We start from the raw sequence: 23,291 nt of genomic DNA, 5'->3' as shown, positions 1-23,291 counted from the left end.
ATGAAAACTGACCTTTTCCAGTCCCATGGCCACTGCTGAGTTTTCCAAATTTGCTGGCATATTGAGTGTTGCACTTTCACAGCATCATCTTTTAGGATTTGAAGTAGCTCAACTGGAATTCCATCACCTCCACTAGCTTTGTTCGTAGTGATGCTTTCTAAGGCCCACTTGACTTCGCATTCCAGGATGTCTGGCTCTCAGTGAGTGATCACACCATCGTGATTATCTGGGTCATGAAGATCTTTTTTGCATAGTACTTCTGTGTATTCTTGCCACCTCTTCTTAATATCTTCTGTTTCTGTTAGGTTCATTCCATTTCTATCCTATATTGTGCCCATCTTTGCATGAAATATTCCCTTGGTATCTCAAATTTTCTTGAAGAGATCTCTAGTCTTTCCCATTCTATTGTTTTCTTCTATTTCTTTGCATTGGTCACTAAGGAAGGCTTTCTTATCTCTCCTTGCTATTCCTTGGAACTCTGCATTCAAATGGGTATATCTTTCCTTTTCTCCTTTGCCTTTTGCTTCTCTTCTTTTCTCAGCTTTGTAAGGCCACTTCAGATAACAATTTTGCCTTTTTGCATTTCTTTTTCTTGGGGATGTTCTTGATCACTGCCTCCTGTACAATGAATGTCATGAACCCCCATTCATAGTTCTTCAGACACACTCTATCAGATCTAATCCCTTGGATCTATTTGTCACTTCCACTGTATAGTCATAAGGGATTTGATTTAGGTCATATCTGAATGGTCTAGTGGTTTTCCCTACTTTCTTCAATTTAATTCTGAATTTGGCAATAAGGAGTTCATGATCTGAGCCACAGTCAGGTCGTGGTCTTGTTTTTGCTGACTGTATAGTAGCTTCTCCATCTTTGGCTGCAAAGAATATAATCAATCTGATTTTGATATTGACCATCTGGTGATGTCCATGTGTGGAATCTTCTCTTGTGTTGTGGAAGAGGGTGTTTGCTATGACTAGTGTGTTCTCTTGGCAGAACTCTGTTAGCCTTTCCCCTGCTTCGTTTTGTACTCTAAGGCCAAATTTGCCTGTTACTCCAGGTGTTTCTTGACTTCCTACTTTTACATTCCAGTCCCCTATAATGAAAAGGACATCTTTTTTGGATGTTAGTTCTAGAAGGTCTGTAGGTCTTCATAGAACAGTTAAATTTCAGCTTCTTCAGCATTACTGGTCAGGGCACAGATTTGGATTACTGTGATACTGAATGGTTTGCCTTGGAAATGAACAGAGATCACTTTGTGTTTTTGACATTGCATCCAAGTTTTGCATTTTGGACTCTTTTTGTTGACTACGATGACTATTCCATTTCTTCTAAGGGATTCTTGCCGACAGTAGTAGATATAATGGTCATCTGAGTTAAATTCACCCATTCCAGTCCATTTTAATTCTCTGATTCCTAGAATGTTGATGTTCACTCTTGCCATCTCCTGTTTGACCACTTCCAATTTGCCTTGATTCATGGACCTAATATTCCAGGTTCCTATGCAATATTGCTCTTTACAGCGTCAGACTTTATTTCCATCACCAGTCACATCCACAAATGGTGTTGTTTTTGCTTTGGCTCCATGTCTTCACTCTTTCTGGAAATATTTTTCCACCTACCTGTAGTATCATAAGCATATTGGGCACCTACCGACCTGGGGAGTTCATCTTTCAGTGTCCTGTCTTTTTACCTTTTCATACTGTTCATGGGGTTCTCAAGGCAAGAATACTGAACTGGTTTGCCTTTTCCAGTGGACCATGTTTTGTCAGTTGCCAGCAACTCGGAGGGGGAGGGTGGCAAACAGGTGTCCAAAGGCCACTCCTTTTCCACTGGCAACCAGTGGGGGGCAAGAGCTTTTATAGACAGAAGCAGGGTTTGGGGGTTGTCAGAGCAGCACAGTCATCTCTGACAATCTTCTTTAGATTGGTCATCGGTGCTCTAACCAGTGTCATCTTGGTTGTTTTAGGTACAGCTAATCTTCATTTCTAGAGTCCATTTGTTCCCATTTCTCTGTGTCCAGTTCTCAGAATTGTGACAGGTCATATCCTGGGTATAGTCTGGTCATCTTGTAGTTAACTTCTCCATCTGGGGTTTTAGTGTCTATATGACAGCTCAAAGGATATGGCTCTGAATATTATCTATGGCCCCTGAGAAAGAACTAAATTTCTTTGACTATGCTTAATGACTACATTGTTAGTATTTGGTCTCCTTTGACTGTTTTCCTTTGTTTCCACATTTCTCACTTCTCTGATAAAACTTATTCTTAGACTAAAGGTTTCCATAGACAGAAGGCAGACAGAGTACATGGTGGTGGTGAGACAAGGACCACAGGGTCCTGCCCTGAGAGGTGACTCATGCTGATAGAGTTTCCCATCCCAACCTCAGCACCATCTGCAGGGCACAAGTCCCAGCATTCCTGCTTTGATCCAAACACAAGTCATTCTCAGATAAGATGCTTTCTTGCTTATGAAATTTTTCCCATCTAGGAAGGAATATCAGAACTCTAGAGCACAGAGACAAGCCCAGCTCATACCCAGATTTAATGAGGAAGGTTTAGCACATAGACACCTGAGCTGACAAGCTACGTGATGGAGATGGTTGTGTGTCAATTAGGCAACAATGGGGTGAGAGTACTGGGAGGAATCAGGACAGTTAATCTAACTCAGCAGGTGTTGCTGCTGCTGCTACTGCTGCTAAGTCGCTTCAGTCGTGTCCGACTCTGTGCGACCCCATAGACAGCAGCCCACCAGGCTCCCCTGTCCCTGGGATTCTCCAGGCAAGAACACTGGAGTGGGTTGCCATTTCCTTCTCCAATGCATGAAAGTGAAAAGTGAAAGTGAAGTCGCTCAGCTGTGTCCTACCCAGGAGCCCAAATACTTATTTGGTTAAGTGTGGGCAAGATACAACAGCCAAAAGGCTGGATCCAGACGACTAGGATGAGGGGAATTAGGCACTCATTACATAGGACCAAGGTCTTTGCCGTATTGCCCAGTGGGTCAGGATGGTCTGGCTAGAGGGAGACAGGCCAGGGCAGAGGCAAGAGTGGAGATTATGAGAAACCATATTGCTGCAAGGCTCTTTCTGTCCTACCTCACCTTCTCAAACTGGCCATCTCAGCCTGGCTGATGATGACAGTCGATCTGAGTGAACCTGACCATTTCTAGATATGCCTGCCTGTCCCATATGGTCACATCCGGTCTGAATACCCCATTGCTTTCAGCATGGCTGGGATTGTTTTCTCATATTTCCATACTCTTTTATATTTATAGTTTGATGTTCAATCATTCTAACTCAAGCTTTTAGTATTGAAAGGTAAAAGAGGTTATTGGATTTCTCTTCCTTGTACCAGTCAGAAGCATATTCCCTCCCCATCTTCCCAGTCATTAGTAAGCTAATTTTTTTTTAACACTATGTGGGACTTCCCTGGTGGCCCAGAGGTAGGAAACCCCCTTTGCAATGCAAGGGACACAGGTTTGTTCCCTGGTCTGGGAAGATTCCACATGCTTTGGGGTAATTAAGACCGAGCACCACAACTAAGACTCGATGCATCCAAATAATATTCTTTAAAAGAATTTTCAATAAATATTCTTTAAAAAATGCTATGTGGACCTAAGATTATATCTAATTTGAAGTGTACTTTAAATATGCATCACATTACCCAAGGAGGGTTTCCTGGGTAGCTCAGCTGATAAAGAATCTGCCTGCAATGCAGAAGACCCCGGTGCGATTGCTGGGTTGGGAAGATCTCCCAGATTAGGATAGGCTACCCACTCCAATATTCTTGGGCTTCCATGGTGGCTCAGACAGTAAAGAATCCACCTGCAATGCGGGAGACCTGGGTTTGATCCCTGGATTGGGAAGATCCCCTGCAGGAGGGCACAGCAACCCACCCCAGTATTCTTGCCTGGAGAATCGCCATGAACAGAGGAGCCTGGTGGGCTATAGTCCATGGGGGTCACAAAGAGTCAGACACAACTGATCGACTAAGCACCCCAAAGGATCTATTCACTATCTCTGGTTTGTGTAAAATAAGGTGTTGAAGGGTAGATGAAATCTTCCAGGCTATCTGAAGAATGAGTAGGATTTAGAACTCACCCCTCTGCCTTTCTTTCACAATATTAGTTCTGTGAATGTAATCACTTCCACTGTGACCCTATTAAACCCAAATTACTTGAATGAATAAAATGGCATATCAGAACAGAACCTCAGAAAACTTTCGATCCAAACCCTTTATTTGATGGTAAGGAAAGTGAAGTCCGGAAAAGGAATTGGCGTTGGTGCTCTGGAATCTAGAGTAAAATTCCAAAGAGTCTCCTGTTTATTGGGGAACGGTTGTTGTTGGGTTGGGGTGGGAGTGGCGGTGGGGGAGGTGGGTGGGGAAGGTGTAGGGTCTAGGGGCTTGGGCTCTTCAGGTAGAAAGCCTAGGCCTAAATTCTACCTCTGACACTCACTAGCCTTATTCAATCTCTCTAAACTTTAAGTTTCCCATCTGTAAGATAGGGATAAAATTGCACCTCTCTTATAGGGCCATTGTGATGGCTACATACAGTCATCCATTGAAAATCATCATTTATAGTGCCTGGCATATTATAAGATTTTAATAAATATTAGTCACTTATGAATAGCCTGTGGGGTATCTGGGGGACAGTGATCAGAGTGGGTCCATAGGGTCTCAGAGTTAGACATGACTGAAGTGACTTAGCATGCACACCCATGTGAAATCTATGTTCCCTGACCAGAGATCGAACTCTTGCTCCCTGTTCCCCTGCATTGGGATCATGATGTCTTAACCACTGGACCACCAGGGAAGCCCCTGTCTGACCACTTTTTACCACTTTCATTATCACTTCTTGTTCATCCCACTACCATAGTCTTTTCCCTGGATTGCTGCAACACTTCTAACAGGTCCCCAGGCTTCATTTCTGGTTCCCTGGGTTCTGTTTTCCACACAACAGCCAGAAGAATCCTTTTAGAACTTAAGTAAGTTTGAGTCATCTTTCTGCTTAGAACCCTGAAATGGTTTCCCATTTCACACAGAACAAAGCTAAAGTCATTTTAGGTGCCCACAGGGCTCTGTATGATCTGCCTTTCAGTCTCATCGGATCTTTTCTTCTATTGTTCTTCTCTTGCTTGAGTCTCACCAGTCTCCTTGCAGAGCCTTTCCTAAATCCTTTCACTGGCTGGCTCTACTGCTGGGATCCTCACATCCTCATCACAATCACCCCCACTTCTTTTGAGTCCATGTTCAATTGTCACCTTCTAAATAAGGTCCACCCTGACCACTGTCCCCACGAAAATTTAAAATGTCAAGTCCCATCTGACATTTTTTCTATTCTTTTCCAGGGGATCTTCTGGACCCAGGGATTGAACACGGGTCTCTTGCGTCTCCTGTATTGGCAGGAGGATTCTTTACCACTGAACCACCAGGGAAGCTCTAGCATTTACTATCTTATAATATATTAAATTTCTAATTTTAAAATTGTTTATCAACTTACCATATTTCTTAGTTTTACTATGTAGTTTATAAGCTCCTGAGAAGTAGGAACTCCTATTAATATTTTATCATATTTCACAGTTTCTTAAACTTAGTAGTTCAATGAGATTTATTGCTAAAATGGTCCCATGTGAATATAAAAGCTGTCTCTTTTGAGCAAAAAAGACTGATTCTTTCAAAGCTTGGTAGTAAAGTAGTGCCCTCCTAGTGAGTCAGCATTTATTAAACACCAACTGTTAGCAGAATTTTCTGACAGGCTCTGAGATAGACTTTTATGGATGGTCTTATCTTCCTGTGGAAAAGGCAAGTTAGGCCAATCTTTGGACCAGTCAGGGTTCTGTATTTTCCTTTGCCAGAATTAACCAGAACAGGACAGATGCATTACCAGACAATTTAGGAAAAGATATCTGTGGGGGAAGGGTTGCAAATTTCCCAAATGTTAGCTCTGCATAATTGCATTTTCATTGTGATTGAAATCTCAAGTCAAATTCATTTGCCTGTAGTGTATAACTAAAGTCTCATTTAATAAGTGTTGGTTACATAGAGGTTGTCTGAGAAATGAGAGTAAGAAATTATTCTTCCTCTGTAAATATATTCTTATTTCCTAGGAGGGAAAGACAGCTGCCCCGCCCACTGGTCCAATTCTAAAGCTGAGAGAGAAAAAGAAAAAAGCAGTGGATCTTATTGGACCAAGTTTTGTATGGACTTCATCTGCTATGCCAGGAATGCTCTGATAATACTTCTCACCCTCCTCTGTCCTCTGCCTCCAATGACTCCCCTCCACACAAGGGCACAGAACATCACCTCCCATCTCCCCAGATTTTCATATTTTAACTGACCTTCTGGTTGCCATAGGATGGGTTGAAGTTTACATAAAAGAGAGAATATAACTGGTGGAGAAGCAACTTGCACTGTCCAGGAATTTCATTGAGATGCTATTTTTAGTAACCACAGTAAACATTTATCAGTATAAGCACAGTGCTTGAAACAGGCAAACCTATTACAGAAATAAGGGCTGGTGAGTTCACAACCCATGCTGTTATGCCTTTGAGAGGCTGCCATTCGCTGCAGAAAATCCCGAGAAGCACTGATGGCTGTGGTTTGGGTTCTGGCAGTTTCTGGCTAAATGACTCTAAGTTGCTTTATCTTTCTGGGTGTTGTGATTTGTAAGCATTATGTTTAAATGGCTGACCTTCACTCTGTAGAGCAAAATAAAACACACCAAATCTATACAAAAGCCTGATATTTTGCTCATTAATCCCAGAACCCCCATCTCCCAGCTAGCATTCCCTCTCCCCTCCTAGCCAGGGTGAAGGTCTCCCTCCACCTTGCACTTTCTTCTCTGGTCTGGCTCTCAGTTGCAAAGCACCAGACAAAGAGCCCTCCCTAAGCACTGGGGATTTTTCCGAGTGCCCATTCCCTACCACTCTATTTCAACATGTATCACTCTGCGTTAGTCTTATTTCCTTTATGTTTGTCTTATCCACTGGACTGTGAGATCCTCAAGGGCAGCAACTATGTTTTATTCATCTTTGTTTTTCTAACAGTGCTTATCATGATGCCTGGCCAGAAAAGGTTTCAATAAATGTGGGTTGAATGAATGTCTCTCTGAAAATTCCCTGCATGTAAGCAGTCAGTCTTGCTGTGGACTGTCCATATATCTTCCTTTTTTTCCCCCGCTAAAACCCCTACATTTTTGTTCTGGGTGGAGACAGAAAGGAGAAGGCTTGCACAAAAGCAATAAAGTGTACATAGATGACTTACAGAGTAGGTACCGCATAAATGTTTGTTGGTGAATAAATGACTAAAATGAGTTTTCGCAGCCTGTCTGTCTAGAGTAGCCACTTCTGACCATTCTCTCTGAGCTTACTGCTGCTCCCTACCCTTGCCTACTCATTACCTAAAGGGCACCATTTCCTTGCCAAAATTGATTCACAAGGGGACAGAGTGGTTGCTCTGTGTCCCGGGACAGCTAGAATCTTAAGGTTAATTGTAAACCATCAGTAGAACTGGAATGGAATCTGGATCCTGACAGCTGGGTTTTGGATTCTCCTGGAGTCAGACCCCAGATCTAGTCACAAAGAACTGATGGACCCCGAGCCTCTCCTTGGGCCAACCACTCCTCTAAGACATGCTTCCTGCAAGTTTGTGTCTCTTAACTATTTAAGCATGAACCATTCATTACTCAGACTTCCTACATGGTGCTAGTGGTAAAGAACCCATCTGTCAGTACAGGAGATGTAAGAGACATGGGATCGATCCCTGGGTTGGGAAGATTCCCCTGGAGGAGGTCATGGCAATCCACTCCAGTGTTCTTGCCTGGAGAATCCCCATGGACAGAGGAGCCTGGTCCATAGGGCCACAAAGTGTCAGACATGACTGAAGCGACTTAGCATACTCATTCACTATGCAGTCATAGAGTTTTTCATCACAACACTTTCCATTTATTTCCTCCCCTAACTTATCCCCAAGGAAGAGAGTGAGTTACAAAATGGAGATAGCTACAGAAAAAAGGAAAAAAAAGACCTATATATTCTATAAATTCTATAATATGACCTTGATTTTTTTTTTAAAGAAAACCCTGCATAGTGATGCTAAATAGTTATTCAGTTCAGTTCAGTTCAGTTCAATCGCTCAGTCGTGTCCGACCCTTTGCGACCCCATGAATTGCAGGACGCCAGCCCTCCCCATCCATCACCAATCCCGGAGCCCACCCAAACTCATGTCCGTTGAGTCAGTGATGCCATCCAACAATCTGATCCTCTGTCATCCCCTTCTCCTCCTGCCCTCAATCTTTCCCAGCATCGGGGTCTTTTCAAATGAGTCAGCTCTCTGCATCAGGTGGCCAAAGTATTGAAGCTTCAGCTTCAGTGAACATCCAGGACTGATCTTCTCTAGGATGGACTGGTTGGATCTCCTGTGGTCCAAGGGACACTCAAGAGTCTTCTCCAACACCACAGTTAAAAAGCATCAATTCTTTGGTGCTCAGCTTTCTTCACAATCCAATTCTGACATCTATACATGACTACTGAGAAAACCATAGACTAGATGGACCTTTGTTGACAAAGTAATGTCTCTGCTTTTTAGTGGGCTATCTAGGTTGGTCATAACTTTCCCTCCAAGGAGTAAGCATCTTTTAATTTCATGGCTGCAATCACCATCTGCAATGATTTTGGAGCCCCCCAAAATAAAGTCAGCCAATGTTTCCACTGTTTCCCCATCTATTTCCCATGAAGTGATGGGACCAGATGCCATGATCTTAGTTTTCTGAATGTTGAGCTTTAAGCCAACTTTTCCACTCTCCTCTTTCACTTTCAGGTGTGCATAGTGTCTTAAATGTAGTGTTTTATTTAGTACTTCTAATTAATCACTTGGAGCAATAGGCTTCTCAGTTTGCAGCTGAGGAAACTGATCCTTAGAGAGTTTGTCATTTGCTTAAAGTTAAGCAGCTGATGAAAAAGCAATGTGGAGGTCAAATATTGACTCCAGGATCATGCACTGTGTAGAGGCTTCTCCTGCAAGCTCCGCCCTCTACTCTGTCCTGGGTCCTGATGTCTGATGTTCTGGTTGCAGACAGTAGTCTGTCCTTGGCTGAGGTGAAAGTGCAGAGTCGCTCAGTCGTGTCTGACTCTTTGAGACATTTTGGTTTGTAGCTTGCCAGGCTCCTCTGTCCATGGAATTCTCCAGGCAAGAATACTGAAGTGAATTGCCAATCCTTCTCCAGGGTTTTGGTTGGGTTAGATCTATACCTAACTGAGAAAGGGCAAGCTATTCTTCTGAAACTGCGTATCTTTTCTGCTATCATTCATCTTAGCCTTTGTGCTCCGTATTCTCCAGAATTCTCCCGGTCCTCTCCTCTAGATGCTTCTCTTTTTCGAAGCCTCAGCTCTTACTTCCTGCCAGTCTGGTCTCTTCCTCTGGCTTTATGCTCGAAGGCCGTTTCCTCTCAGTGAGTCCTGAGTGACTAGTGCCTTTGATTTTAGAGACTCCGTTAGGTGACTGGAGAATTATTTGGGTGCAAAAATTTCTAGTAAGTTGCTGAAAAGTTTTTAGTCATTCTGTTCTTTGCAGCCATGTGGACTATAGCCCACCAGCTCTTCTGTCCATGGGATTTTCCAGACAAGAATACTGAAGTGCATAGCCATTCCCTTCTCCAGGGAGGGGATCTTCCCAACCAAGGGATTAAACACGCATCTCTTATGTCACCTGGGAAGCCCCCAGTGATTTCATATCTAAACCCTAATGAGACTTTAGAGCACCACTAATAATTCTTTCAATATTTATACACCTCCCCATCAGGTTTGTAAAACTGTGCTTTCCAAATGATATATACTTTAAAAAGACAAAGAAGAGTGGGCAGTGGGAAAGGCAGGATGGAGGGAGGGAAGACAGGAGGAAAATTCATGTTGGTAAGGTTTTCTTCTCTCCCTTGTAGGAAAGCAATAATCTGGATTTCTCATTATATGAGTCTTTTATTTTCATCCATAAAGCAGTTCTATCCTATTCTTTCCAGAGTGGAAAAAAGACGCTGCAAAGCCACATACCCTGCCAGCTTGGGATGCAAAAATGATAGGGGACTGTCTCAGCAACACAGCAGGAGGAGTGCATGTCAGCAAAATGCAATCAGCCAACGTCAAGTCCAGCGAGGGAAACTCGAGTTAACAACGCCCCTCCGCTTGTGAAAATTGTAGTGGCTGGAAAGGAGAAATGTATTTGAGGATATAGCCAGTAATAAAGTGCCTTCACTGGGAGGCACGTTACGAGAAGAGAGCCATAGTAAGGCAGATAATAGGGTTTAAGGTCCAAGGGTCTTTCTGCTAGAGACAAGGAAATTCAAGATGCGGCTGTCACTGGGAGCTGGTGTGGTGTAATGGGAAAATTCCAGGCAAAAAGTCAGCCTCACTCTGTGTCCTAAGCAAATGTCTTAAATCAGACTTAAATTCCGGGTATAGGAAATAGTGATCTGAATAATTTACCTAAATAGGTTGTTTGAAGACTAAGTGACATGACATGTGAACAGTTTCTGGTAAGTATTGTTTAATGATGTGGAATTTTTTTCTCTTTTCGACTAAACCTAAATGTTTTTTTTTTTTTTTTCTTTTTTTCCCCTGTTAGTACCACCAAGCCTTTCTATCATCACAAACTAGAGATATGAAGAGTTGGAGTGAAGAAAAACTTGAAAAGTATCTAACCCTATCTTCTTGTGTCACACAGGTAACAAGGAAAGCTTGATTTGGTAACACAGTCAAAAACTTTCCAAAATCCAAAGTGCTGTCTGTTTATACATGATAGCTCAGACGTGGGAGAACCAAAGGGCTTTCCTGGAGGAGGCGATCTTGCTCATATTGTTTAGCTCCTTCCTCTGTCTCTATGTGGAGGCTCTAGGCACCCTTAGAACCCTCATCACTATCACACTAATTCTATTATTTCTTCAATAATATTTGAGCATGGATGTGGCAGCCATTCTTTGGGCAAAGGTGACCTTGGGGCATGGTAAGCTCTTTTCATTTTTTCATGGTGCCAGGGCACCAAATTAAAGAATCTGAGACCACTATTTGGGATTGAGCTCTGACACCTAAAAGCTATGAGACCATCAGTAATTTAACTGACCACTCTATATCTCTTCATTAAACTTTGGAATAATTAGACTGCCAACTCACAAGTTTTATTTTAGGATCAAATGAGATCATGCAAGTGCTGAAGGTGGCAAGTGATTTTTATCAAGTTTCAGAAGTATTGTAAATGATAAAATACTGTGTAAATGCAATTAGTATACATATATTTTAATATTCCGAGAAGGCAATGGCACCCCACTCCAGTACTCTTGCCTGGAAAATCCGATGGATGGAGGAGCCTGGTAAGCTGCAGTCCATCGGGTCGCTAAGAGTCGGACACGACTGAGCGTCTTTACTTTCACTTTTCAATTTCATGCATTGGAGAAGGAGATGGCAACCCACTCCAGTGTTCTGGCCTGGAGAATCCCAGGGACAGGGGAGCCTGGTGGGCTGCCGTCTATGGGGTCGCACAGAGTCGGACACGACTGAAGTGACTTAGCAGTAGCAGCATTTTAATATGAGGCTTGATTCTGAATGTCAGGCAGCAAATTTCATGTATTAGGTGATCTTGGGGACTCTGTTTTGAATGTGCTCAGTCACTTAATCCTGTCCGACTCTTTGTGACCTCATAGATTCTAGCCCACCAGGCTTCTCTGCCATGGAATTTTCCAGGCGAGAACACTAGAGTGGATTGCCATTTCCTACTCCAGGGGGTCTTCCTGACCCAGGAATTGAACCCAGCTCTTGTGTCTCCTGCAATAGCAGGCAGATTCTTTACACTAGCGCCACCTGGGAAGCCCCTCTGTTTTGAACAATGGGTGAAATTTTCATCAAAAGGTAAAAGCTAAGGAGGGGCAAGACAATTATTTCTTTCATGTCCAGTAAGAAGCCTGTTTTGCTTCCTGAAGTGTATTTCAACGCTTTCGTTTTGCAGAACCTGCGGGTTTGTTCCTTGGGTTCATAACCTAGCTGGCACGTCCCCAGTCGGCAAGGTGCATTTGAGACAGATTGCATCCCCGGTTTTCTTGCTCTGGCTGACTCACCAGCCACTGTCCTTGTCTCTTTGTTACCCGAGAAAGCACCAGGAGAGGCTAGGCAGCTGCTGTTGGACCCCTAAGTTCTCCTGTGGGACCCACTGGCCAAAAACACCTCCACACTGATTTCCCCAGGCCACAGGCCATCTGGGGTGCAAGGTCGCCCTTCCCAGGAAGGAGACTGAAGGAGTAACAGGTGTTAATAAATGCAGATCCATGGCCAGAGGCTGGCATGGAACATTTTATTAGGCAATCATATATTTTCATTAGTAATGGTGATGAAGCAGTTAGGTTTTTATTGGGTATTTTAATGTTTCATTTTGCCACCACACTTTATTATCATGTCAGCCTATTGCCTGCTGAGGCAGGCCTCTCTAGCTCTTTTCTTCTGTGCAGAAGGCCTTCCAGACAATTCCTTTCCCCAAGCTTCAGCCATAAGATTGCTTCCCATCTGCTTACAGAGACAGCAGGGTCGTTAAAGGCCATGAAGTCAATGACAAATCCAGTTCATAATTTTTATATCCTTGTTATAAACTGACACCCCCCAGAACGTTATTATGAGGTGAATGGTTTAAGTGAAGCAGGAACAATCAGACCGTTTCACACACGAGGCACCAGGACTTTGATTTGCAGAGCTGCCTGACAATGTCCGGGGAATACGAGTAGGCAGCCTCGCTCTGCTCCCTGTGGGGAGGGAAGGTGAGACTTGTGGTATTAGAAGGCCCTGTGAGTCATCTGATTACCATGACTCTGCTCACTTGAACTATAGGGGAGCTGAGGGTGCCTTGAGCAAGGTCACACAGCCAGGTGAAGAACCCAGACCTCTGATTCCCATGTCAGGCTCTGCCCAAAAGATGCTGTGGTTTTCTTGATTAGAAGAGGGTCAAGCCCTGGGCTTGAGAGGACTCATGGGAAGCAGCCTACATCACAGCATCACCAGAGGAGATTTCTGGGATCAACTAACTCATCCCATATGTCATTTTCACAGGTCAGAAAACTGAGGTGAGGAGAAATGATGTACCCACAGTAACATGGCATTCAATGCCAGCCAAACCAGTTCCCAGACCAGAAAAAAAGCCATTATCTGCTCATAGGGCTACATAGAGTCCAGAATGACTGAAGCCCCAAAAGGAAAACTATCACTTTAAAAAAACTGCATAGAAGTCTAGCTGATTCACAGCTTTGTGTTAGCTTCAGGTGCACCGCAAAGTGAATCAGCTATGCACATACATGTAAGTGGTTCCCATTGGCCGTAACAGGGCACTGGGTAGGCTTTTCCTGCACTATAGAACAAGACCTTGTTAGCTATCTATTTTATGTATGGGCTTCACAGGTGGATCAGTGGTAACGAATCCAATACAGGAGTAACTCCTGCCAATACCGGAGTTACAGGAGACACAGGTTCAATCCCTGGGTTGGGACGATCCGCTGGAGAAAGAAAGGGCAACCCACTCCAGTATTCTTGCCTGGAAAATTCCATGGACAGAGGAGCCTGGCAGGCTACAGTCCATGGGGTCACAAAGAGTCAGATAGAACTTAGCGACTGGGCAGGCACGAATGTATTTTATATATAGTAATGTAATATGTTACCTACAGTTACTAGAACCATGTTATCTAAAAATATTCACAAGGATCTATTTCTGTAACATGATGTCTTATACATGATGTAAACACAGGGATTATTGCAATAACTATGCTGCATTTTCTGAGCAGTGTAATAAATTGAAAGTGTCAATATTTTATAGTTAGAAAAGCAAGAGTTCAAATCCTGAATCCACCCTGTCCCAGGAAAATGATCTTTTTTAAACTTTTTTTTGAATTGGAGTGTAGCCAATTAACAATGTTGTGATGTTTCAGGTGTGCAGGGAAAGGACTCACCATATACATATACATGTATCCATTCTCCTCCAAACTCCCCTCCCATCCAGGCTGCCACATGACATTGAACAGAGCTCTACGTGCTATGCAGTGGGTCCTTGTTAGTTACTCATTTTAAGTATGGCAGTGTGTACATGTCCATCCCAAACTTCCTAACTGTCCCTTCACCCTATCCTTCCCCGCTCTGGCTATCAGAATGATCTTGACACTTAATTTCTTAACTTGTAAAATGGAGATTAAAAATCCCCCATTTTCAAGTGTTGAGAGAACTCAACCAGGCAACATATATAGAATGCTTTGTCCTGGCATAGGCCATGAACTATATGGCTGCTATTATAGTTATATTATTATAAAGAGAGAAGAAATGTGTTAGGATTGTGGCACTAATGAGAGTATACCTGCCTCCCAAATCCCCTTTATGATCAATGGTTTCCTTGCTTCTTGAATGCCCAACAAGAACTATACTGGACTTTGAACAGGCTATAGAGCCTGTTTACTTTGCTTCTCTGTAGCTATGGATGCACAAATTCTTACAACAATAGAAGGGTTAAATATAAGTTAGATAAGGTGCTTTATCAGAGAGGAAAACAAGGTAAACTGGAAGGTTAATTTTCAGAAAGGGATTCATGGTGTATGCAGAAGAAATCAGGTAACTTCTGAGATACTCTTTTGTTCTCTTAAGCACTTCTCACAGCACTCAGCATACAGTTGGTGACCTACAAGTATTTCTGAAATACTGAATGAAGCAGGCTGGTGGACCAGAAAAGATGTCCCCATCTTCTCTTAAGAAGGGGAGTACAGGAGATGAGGGTTGGGAGGATTCAAGGAGAGAGTCTGTATTTCCTTCTTTACCAGGAGCCCCAGTTGTGAAAGGGATCCATGAAAGAATGAACACAGCTTCCATCTGTATCACTTGTGTCTATAAATCTTCCTAGAATATTTTAAGAGAGTTGGTTGCATAGAATATCACCTGGGATTCTTTCACAGAGACTTCTGAGAAATGGGACAAGAAATCTTAAGACAAATTTATAAGGATGAACAGATAACACCATCTTACACCCACCCCTGCAAGGGTGATAGAAATAATGTAAATGGGTGAAGTAGACCAGATGTAAGATACCGACTCATGGAAATCTAGAAAGTATATGTCCCTGGGAAAGTCATGCCCCTTCCAAAGACAGCTGAAATATTTACTTTTTTAACATTATGTAGGCCAAGAAAAACACTTGTGTGGACTCTATGCAGAATATAAATTTGCGATTTATAAATTTGCCATTCATGGCAAAGGGACATGATAAACTAGCATTGCCATTTGTTACCAGGATCTGGGTTTCTTAGGGCTTCTTCCAAAGTGGCACAGTGGTAAAGAATCTGCCTGCTAATGCAAGGAGATACAGGAGACCAGGAGATGTGGGTTCAACCCCTGAGATAGGAATAGCCCTTGGAGAAGGAAATGGCAACCCACTGCAGTATTCTTGTCTGGGAAATCCTATGGACAGAGGAACATGGCAGGCCACAGTCCATGGGCCTGCAACGAGTCAGACACACCAAGCGACTGAGCATGCATGTGTTTCTTAAGTGTTTGTTTGTTTTGTTTTTTTTTTACTTGTAAACTTCAATTTTTATTATTGATGACAACAGCTAACATTAATGGATTTTTTTTCCAATGCAAGACAGTGGGTTAGAGATTTTTACATATGGCTTCATTGAATTCTTATAAAAGAATTCTTATAAAAATTCTTATTATCCCCATTTTAAAAAATTTATTCATTTTAAAATTTTATTTGGAGGCTAATTACTTTATAATATTGTGGTTTTTGCCATACAGTCACATGAATCAGCCACGGGTGTACATGTGTTTCCCATCCTGACCCCCTCTTCCATCTCCCTCCCCATCCCATCCCTCAGGGTCATCCCAGTGCACCAGCTCTGAGCACACTGCCCCATGCATCAAACTTGGACTGGTGATCTATTTCACATATGATAATATATATGTTTCAATGCTATTCTCTCAAATTGTCACACCCTCGCCTTCTCCCATAGAGTCCAACAGTCTGTTTTTACACCTGTGTCTCTTTTGCTGTCTCATATACAGCGTCATTGTTACCATCTTTCTAAATTCCATATATATGCATTAATATACTGTATTGGTGTTTTTCTTTCTGACTTACTTCGCTGTGTATAATAGGCTCCAGTTTCATCCACCTCATTAGAACTGATTCAAATGCATTCTTTTTAATAGCTGAGTAATATTCCATTGTGTATAGGTACCACAGCTTTCTTTCTTTTTTTTTTTATTTTATTTTAAAACTTTACATAATTGTATTAGTTTTGCCAAATATCAAAATGAATCCGCCACAGGTATACATGTGTTCCCCATCCTGAACCCTCCTCCCTCCTCCCTCCCCTTATCCATTCATCTGCTGATGGACATCTAGGTTGCTTCCATGTCCTGGCTATTGTAAACAGTGCTGTGATGAACATTGGGGTACATGTGTCTCTTTCAATTCTGGTTTCCTTGGTGTGTATGCCCAGCAGTGGGATTGCTGGGTTTTATGGCAGTTCTATCTCCAGTTTTTAAAGGAATCTCCACACTGTTCTCCATAGTGGCTGTACTAGTCTGCCTTCCCAAGAACAGTGTAAATTCAGTTCAGTTCAGTCGTTCAGTCTTGTCCGACTCTTTGCAACTGCGTGAACCTCAGCCAGGCCTCCCTGTCCATCACCAACTTCCGGAGTCCACCCAAACCCATTTCCATTGTGTCAGTGATGCCATCCAACCATCTCATCCTCTGTCCTCCCCTTCTCCTCTGGCCCTCAATCTTTCCCAGCATCAGGGTCTTTTCAAATGAGTCAGCTCTTGCATGAGGTGGCCAAAGTACTGGAGTTTCAGCTTCAACATCAGTCCTTCCAATAAACACCCAGGACTGATCTCCTTTAGGAGGGACTGGTTGGATCTCCTTGTAGTCCAAGGGACTCTCAAGGGTCTTCTCCAACACTAGAGTTCAAAAGCATCAATTCTTCTGCACTCAGCTTTCTTTATAGTCCAACTCTCACATCCATACATGACCACTGGAAAAACTATAGCCTTAACTAGATGGACCTTTGTTGTCAAAGTAATGTCTCTGCTTTTGAATATGCTATCTAGGTTGGTCATAACTTTCCTTCCAAGGAGTAAGCACCTTTTAATTTCATGGCTGCAGTCACCATCTGCAGTGATTTTGGAGCCCAGAAAAATAAAGTCAGCCACTGTTTCCACTTTTTCCCCATCTATTTCCCATGAAGTGACGGGACCAGATGCCATGATCTTCATTTTCTGAATGTTGAGCTTTAAGCCAACTTTTTCACTCTCCTCTTTCACTCTCTTCAAGAGGCTTTTTAGTTCCTCTTCACTTTTTGCCATAAGGGTGGTGTCATCTGCATATCTGAGGTTATTGATATTTCTCCCGGCAATCTTGATTCCAGCTTGTGCTTCTTCCAGCCCAGCATTTCTCATGATGTACTCTGCATATAAGTTAAATAAGCAGGGTGACAATATACAGCCTTGACGTAGACCTTTTCCTACTTGGAACCAGTCTGTTGTTCCATGTCCAGTTCGAACTGTTGCTTCCTGACATGCATACAGGTTTCTCAAGAGGCAGGTCAGGTGATATTCCCATCTCTTTCAGAATTTTCCACAGTTTATTGTGATCCACACAGTCAAAGTCTTTGGCATAGTCAATAAACAGAAGTAGATGTTTTTCCGGAACTCTCTTGCTTTTTCGATGATCCAGCAGATGTTGACAATTTGATCTCTGCTTCCTCTGCCCACATCCAAGGTAAGAGAAACCCAACTAAGACACTGAGAGAGGGCATCAGAGGGCAGACAGACTGAAACCACAATCACAGACAACTAGCCAATCTGATCACATGGACCACAGGCTTGTCTAACTCAATGAAACTATGCCATGCTGTGTGGGGCCACCCAAGATGGCCGGGTCATGGTGGAGAGGTCTGACAGAATGTGGTCCACTGGAGAAGGAAATGGCAAACCACTTCAGTATTCTAGCCTTGAGAACCCCATGAACAGTATGAAAAAGCTAAAAGATAGGATACTGAAAGAGGAACTCCCCAGGTTGGTAGGTGCCCAATATGCTACGGGATATCAGTGGAGAAATACCTCCAGAAAGAATGAAGGGATAGAACCAAAGCTAAAACAACACCCAGTTGTGGATGTGACTGGTGATAGAAGCAAATGTTGATGCTGTAAAGAGAAATATTGCATTGCTCTTGGAATGCAATAACCTGGAATGTTAGGTCCATGAATCAAGGCAAATTGGAAGTGGTCAAACAGATGACAAAAGTGAACATCGACATTCTAGGAATCAGCGAACTAGGATGGACTGGAATGGGTGAATTTAACTTGGATAACCATTATATCTACTACTGTGGGCAGGAATCCCTTAGAAGAAATGGAATAGCCATCATAGTCAATAAAAGAGTCCGAAATGCAGTACTTGGATGCAATCTCAAAAACGATAGAATGATCTCTGTTGGTTTCCAAGGCAAACCATTCAATATCACAGTAATCCAAGTCAATGCCCTGACCAGTAACACTGAAAAAGCTAAAGTTGAACAGTTCTATGAAGATCTACAAGACCTTTTAGAACTAACGCCCCCAAAAAGATGTCCTTTTCATTATAGGGGACTGGAATGTGAAAGTAGAAAATAAAGAAACACCTGGAATAACAGGCAAATTTGGCCTTGGAGTACAGAATGAAGTAGGGAAAAGGCTAATAGAATTTTGCCAAGAGAATGCACTGGTCATAGCAAACACCCTCTTTCAACAACACCAGAGAAGACTCTACACATGAATATCACCAGATGGTCAACATCAAAATTGGATTGATTATATTCTTTGCAGCCAAAGATGGAGAGCAAAGATGGAGCAAAAACAATACTAGGAGCTGACTGTGGCTCAGATCATGAACTTCTTATTGCCAAATTCAGACTGAAATTGAAGAAAGTAGGGAAAACCACTAGACCATCCAGATATGACCTAAATCAAATCCCTTACGATTATACAGTGGAAGTGACAAATAGATTTAAGGGATTCGATCTGATAAACAAAGTGCCTGATGAAGTATGAATGGAGGTTCATGACATTGTACAGGAGGCAGTGATCAAGACCATCCCCAAGAAAAAGAAATGCAAAAAACAAAATGGTTGTCTGCGAAAAAACAGAGAAACTGTGAAACAGAGAAGCTGTGAAAAGAAGAGAAACAAAAAGCAAAGGAGAAAAGGAAAGATATACCCATTTGAATGTAGAGTTCCAAAGAATAGCAAGGAGAGATAAGAAAGGCTTTCTCAGTGATCAGTGCAAAGAAATAGAGGAAAACAATAGAATGGCAAAGACTAGAGATCTCTTCAAGAAAATTAGAGATACCAAGGGAATATTTCATGCAAAGATGGGCTCAGTAAAGAACACAAATAGTATGGACCTAACAGAAGCAGAAGATAATAAGAAGAGGTGGCAAGAATACACAGAAGAACTGTACAAAAAAGATCTTCATGACCCAGATAATCACTATGGTGTGATCACTGACCTAGAGCCAGACATCCTGGAATGTGAAGTCAAATGGGCTTTAGGAAGCATCACTATGAACAAAGCTAGTGAAGGTGATGGAATTCCAGTTGAGCTATTTCAAATCCTGAAAGATGACACTGTGAAAGTGCCACACTCAATATGCCAGCAAATTTGGAAAACTCAGCAGTGGCCACAGGACTGGAAAAGGTCAGTTTTCATTCCAATCCCAAAGAACAGCAATGCCAAAGAACGCTCAAACTACCGCACAATTGCACTCATCTCACGTGCTAATAAAGTGATGCTTAAAATTCTCCAACCCAGGCTTCAGCAATATGTGAATGGTATAAGAGGGTTCCTTTTTCTCCATACCATCTCCACCATTTACTGTTTGTAAACTTTTTGATAGCAGCCATTCTGACTGGCATGAGATGGTACCTCATTGTGATTTTGATTTGCATTTCTCTGATAATGAGTGATGTTGAGCATCTTTTCATGTGTTTGTTAGCCATTTGTGTGTCTTCTTTGGAGAAATGTCTGTTTAATTTTATCCCAGGAACAAACAGTTAACCAATCTCCAATAAAAAAAAAGTTGACAGAACAAGTTGAGAAGTAAGTGTTTAAAACTTATATAGCAAAGGATATTCTGAAATAGCCCAGGGAATGATTACTGAATTTGTCTCCATGTCTATGACATGTTACAAAAGAATTCAGTTCAGTTCAGTCGCTCAGCCATGTCCAACTCTTTGTGATTCCATGGACTGCAGCATATGAGGCCTTCCTGTCCATCATGAACTCCTGGAGTTCACTCAAACTCATACCCATTGAGTCAGTAATGCCATCCAACCATCTCATCCTCTATAGCCTCCTTCTCCTCCTGCCTGCAATCTTCCCCAGCATCAGGGTCTTTTCCAATAAGTGATAAAACCGTAAAAATGACTATGCTTTATAATAGGATAGGACTTCCCAGGTGGCTTAGACGGTAAAGCGTCTGCCTACAATGCGGGAGACCCGGGTTCGATCCCTGGGTCAGGCAGATCTCCTGGAGAAGGAAATGGCAACCCACTCCAGTACTCTTGCCTGGAAAATCCCATGGACGGAGAAGCCTGGTAGGTTACAGTCCATGGGGTCGCAAAGAGTCAGACACAACTGAGCGACTTTACTTTACTCACAACAGGATAAAACATGTGCTTAAAAGTAGAATAAGAACCTCTGTTCTAGGTTCAGAAAAAGGAGCCATTAATTTTAATTAAAAGAGCAGGAAAGACTTGTCACTAGAGCATAACTTTAGAAAACAAAATTCTACAGTGTTCCATCAACTTCTGAAGATGTTCAGTGATCAAAATATATCATGGTTTTATGTTCATTTTCTTTTTATCCATCTTCTAGATAACTGCAAATCTAGACCGTGTTTCCTTCAGACTTCTCCCAAAGTTTAGAGATGCTTACATAACCTGTTGTTACATTTTAAGTCTCTGTCTCAAATGCTCTTGCATTTCAGGAACTTTGTTCCCCCAATAATGTATTGAAATTTGTATTCATTGATCATGTGTCAGCCATGGTGCTATTGGTAAAGAACCAGAAGACAAAAGAGACAAAGATTTGATCCCTGGGATGGGAAGATCCCCTGGAGGAGGGCATGACAACTCACTCCAGTATTCTTTCCTGGAGAATCCCATGGACAGAGGAGCTTGGTGGGCTGTAGTCCATGGGGTCACAAAGAGCTTGACATTACTGAAGTGACTTAGCACACACAGAACAGCTCTTTATCCATGCGGCCATTAGCACAGTCACAAATGAGTCACAGAGGCAACTAGTGGCCTGTTACCCAAGACTATGTATGTCCACAGATTTTTACTTTCTTGCCTAATTGTGTGTGTGTATGTGTATGTGTTTAGTCACTTTAATCATGTCCAACTCCTTGTGACCCTATAGACTGTAGCCCTTCAGGTCCTCTGTCCATGGGATTCCCCAGGAAGAATACTGGAGTGGGTTCCCATGCCCTCTTCTAGGGGATCTTCCTAACCCAGGGAATGAAACTGCATGTCCTATGTCTCCTGCAGTGGCAGGCAGGTTCATTACCAGCAGCACCACCTGGGAAGCCCAGCATAATTGTCTACAAACCTTCAAAACATGACTACATTTTACTGAACTACTTTGCAGTGGAGTCCAAATTTTCTAGTGCTTTTATGGCAAATTTCTCAATACCTATTCTGCTTAAAATGAGCCACTCTTTAAGTGTCCCTGTTCCCTGTGCAAATTCCCAGCCTATCCCACTAACAAGCAAGCAGACAAGAGATAAGTGGGGCACAGCCACCGAGTCTGGTAGAGGCAGTGGCATGCTTTCTAACCTGGGATATGTGTGTACGTGGTTAGTTGCTCAGTCGTGTCTAACACTTTGTGACCCCATGGAAGCAACTGGGCTCCTCTATCCATGAAATTATCCCAGAAGGAATACTGCAGTGGGTTGCCATTTCCTGCTCCAGGAGGTCTTCCTGACCCAGGCATCTAACCTGTGTCTCCTGCATTGGCAGGCAGGTCTTGTATCACTAGTGCTGCTGGAAAGCCCCAACCTGGGGTACACCCACTTCTATATCCCAGAATCCTAAATAATCTGGCAACCTACATTATCCAGTGACTTCGGTCTAGAATTTCCTCCTTTTGAGTAACTCAGCACATTCAGATTGCTCTCCCTTTTCCCCTCCCCAGAGGATCCTGACACTGTTTACAGAGCTTGATTGACCTTTCATTCAACTCAAAGTGCCTTTGACTCACGCTTCTGGTTTAGGCCAGAAACAAAGATGGGTCTTGGAGGGAAGAGTGTGACATGTTCACCTCTATAGTAAGTAAATAGTCCTGGATGTACATGAGTATATATGTCAGTCCTGAGAGTTTATTCCCCCAAAGAAATAGAAATACCGACTGCTATGATTCTTGCAGTGTTTAATACCTGGTGTATGCTGTACAAATCACTTTAGATACATGATCTCGTTTAATTCCCATAATAATCTTGTGAGATAACAATCATTATCTCGATTTCAAAGATTCAAATTGAGGCTTAACAGAGTTAAGCAACTTGCCCAAGTTCGTGCAGCTCAGAGGTGGAGAGGCAGGATTAAATCAAAGTTATTCTGGCCCCAGAGTCTGAATCTTAACCACTGTTTTATGCTTCTCCTCATCCCAGAATCCTAGAAGAAATCACCATAAATACTTCAAGTCTGGAGGGTTTTGGGCTCCTGAGCCGACCCTGAGACTCTTTGATTTCTGAAAGTATCTACAGGATTTTGTGGCCTTTAACTAATGGATTGAAATAAATATCTGGTGAGACTTTAAAGTCCATGCAGGAACATGATCCTTTTAATAACTATTGCTTAATATATAAATTTACTAAAGTCAAAGTCACTTAGTCATGTCTGACTCTTTGTGATCCCATGGACTGCAGCTCACCAGGCTCCTCTGTCCATGGGATTTTCCAGGCAAGCATACCAGAGTGGGTTGCCATCTCCTTCTCCAGGGGATTTTCCCAACCCAGGGACCAGACCCAGGTATTCTGCATTTCAGGCTGATTCTTTACTCCCTGAGCCACCAGGGAGGCTTAAATACTTAAAAATAAGTATTGTTTAAAAGCTCAACATTCAGAAAACGAAGATCATGGCATCTTGTCCCATCACTTCATGGGAAATAGATGGGGAAACAGTGGAAACAGTGTCAGACTTTATTTTTTGGGGGGCTCCAATATCACTGCAGATGGTGACTGCAGCCATGAAATT

The sequence above is a fragment of the Bison bison genome, unplaced genomic scaffold (genome assembly GCF_000754665.1).
Source record: "Bison bison bison isolate TAMUID 2011002044 unplaced genomic scaffold, Bison_UMD1.0 scf7180017864217, whole genome shotgun sequence".
NCBI classification, from domain to species: Eukaryota; Metazoa; Chordata; class Mammalia; order Artiodactyla; family Bovidae; genus Bison; species Bison bison.
Note: the sequence above shows the minus strand (reverse complement) of the source record.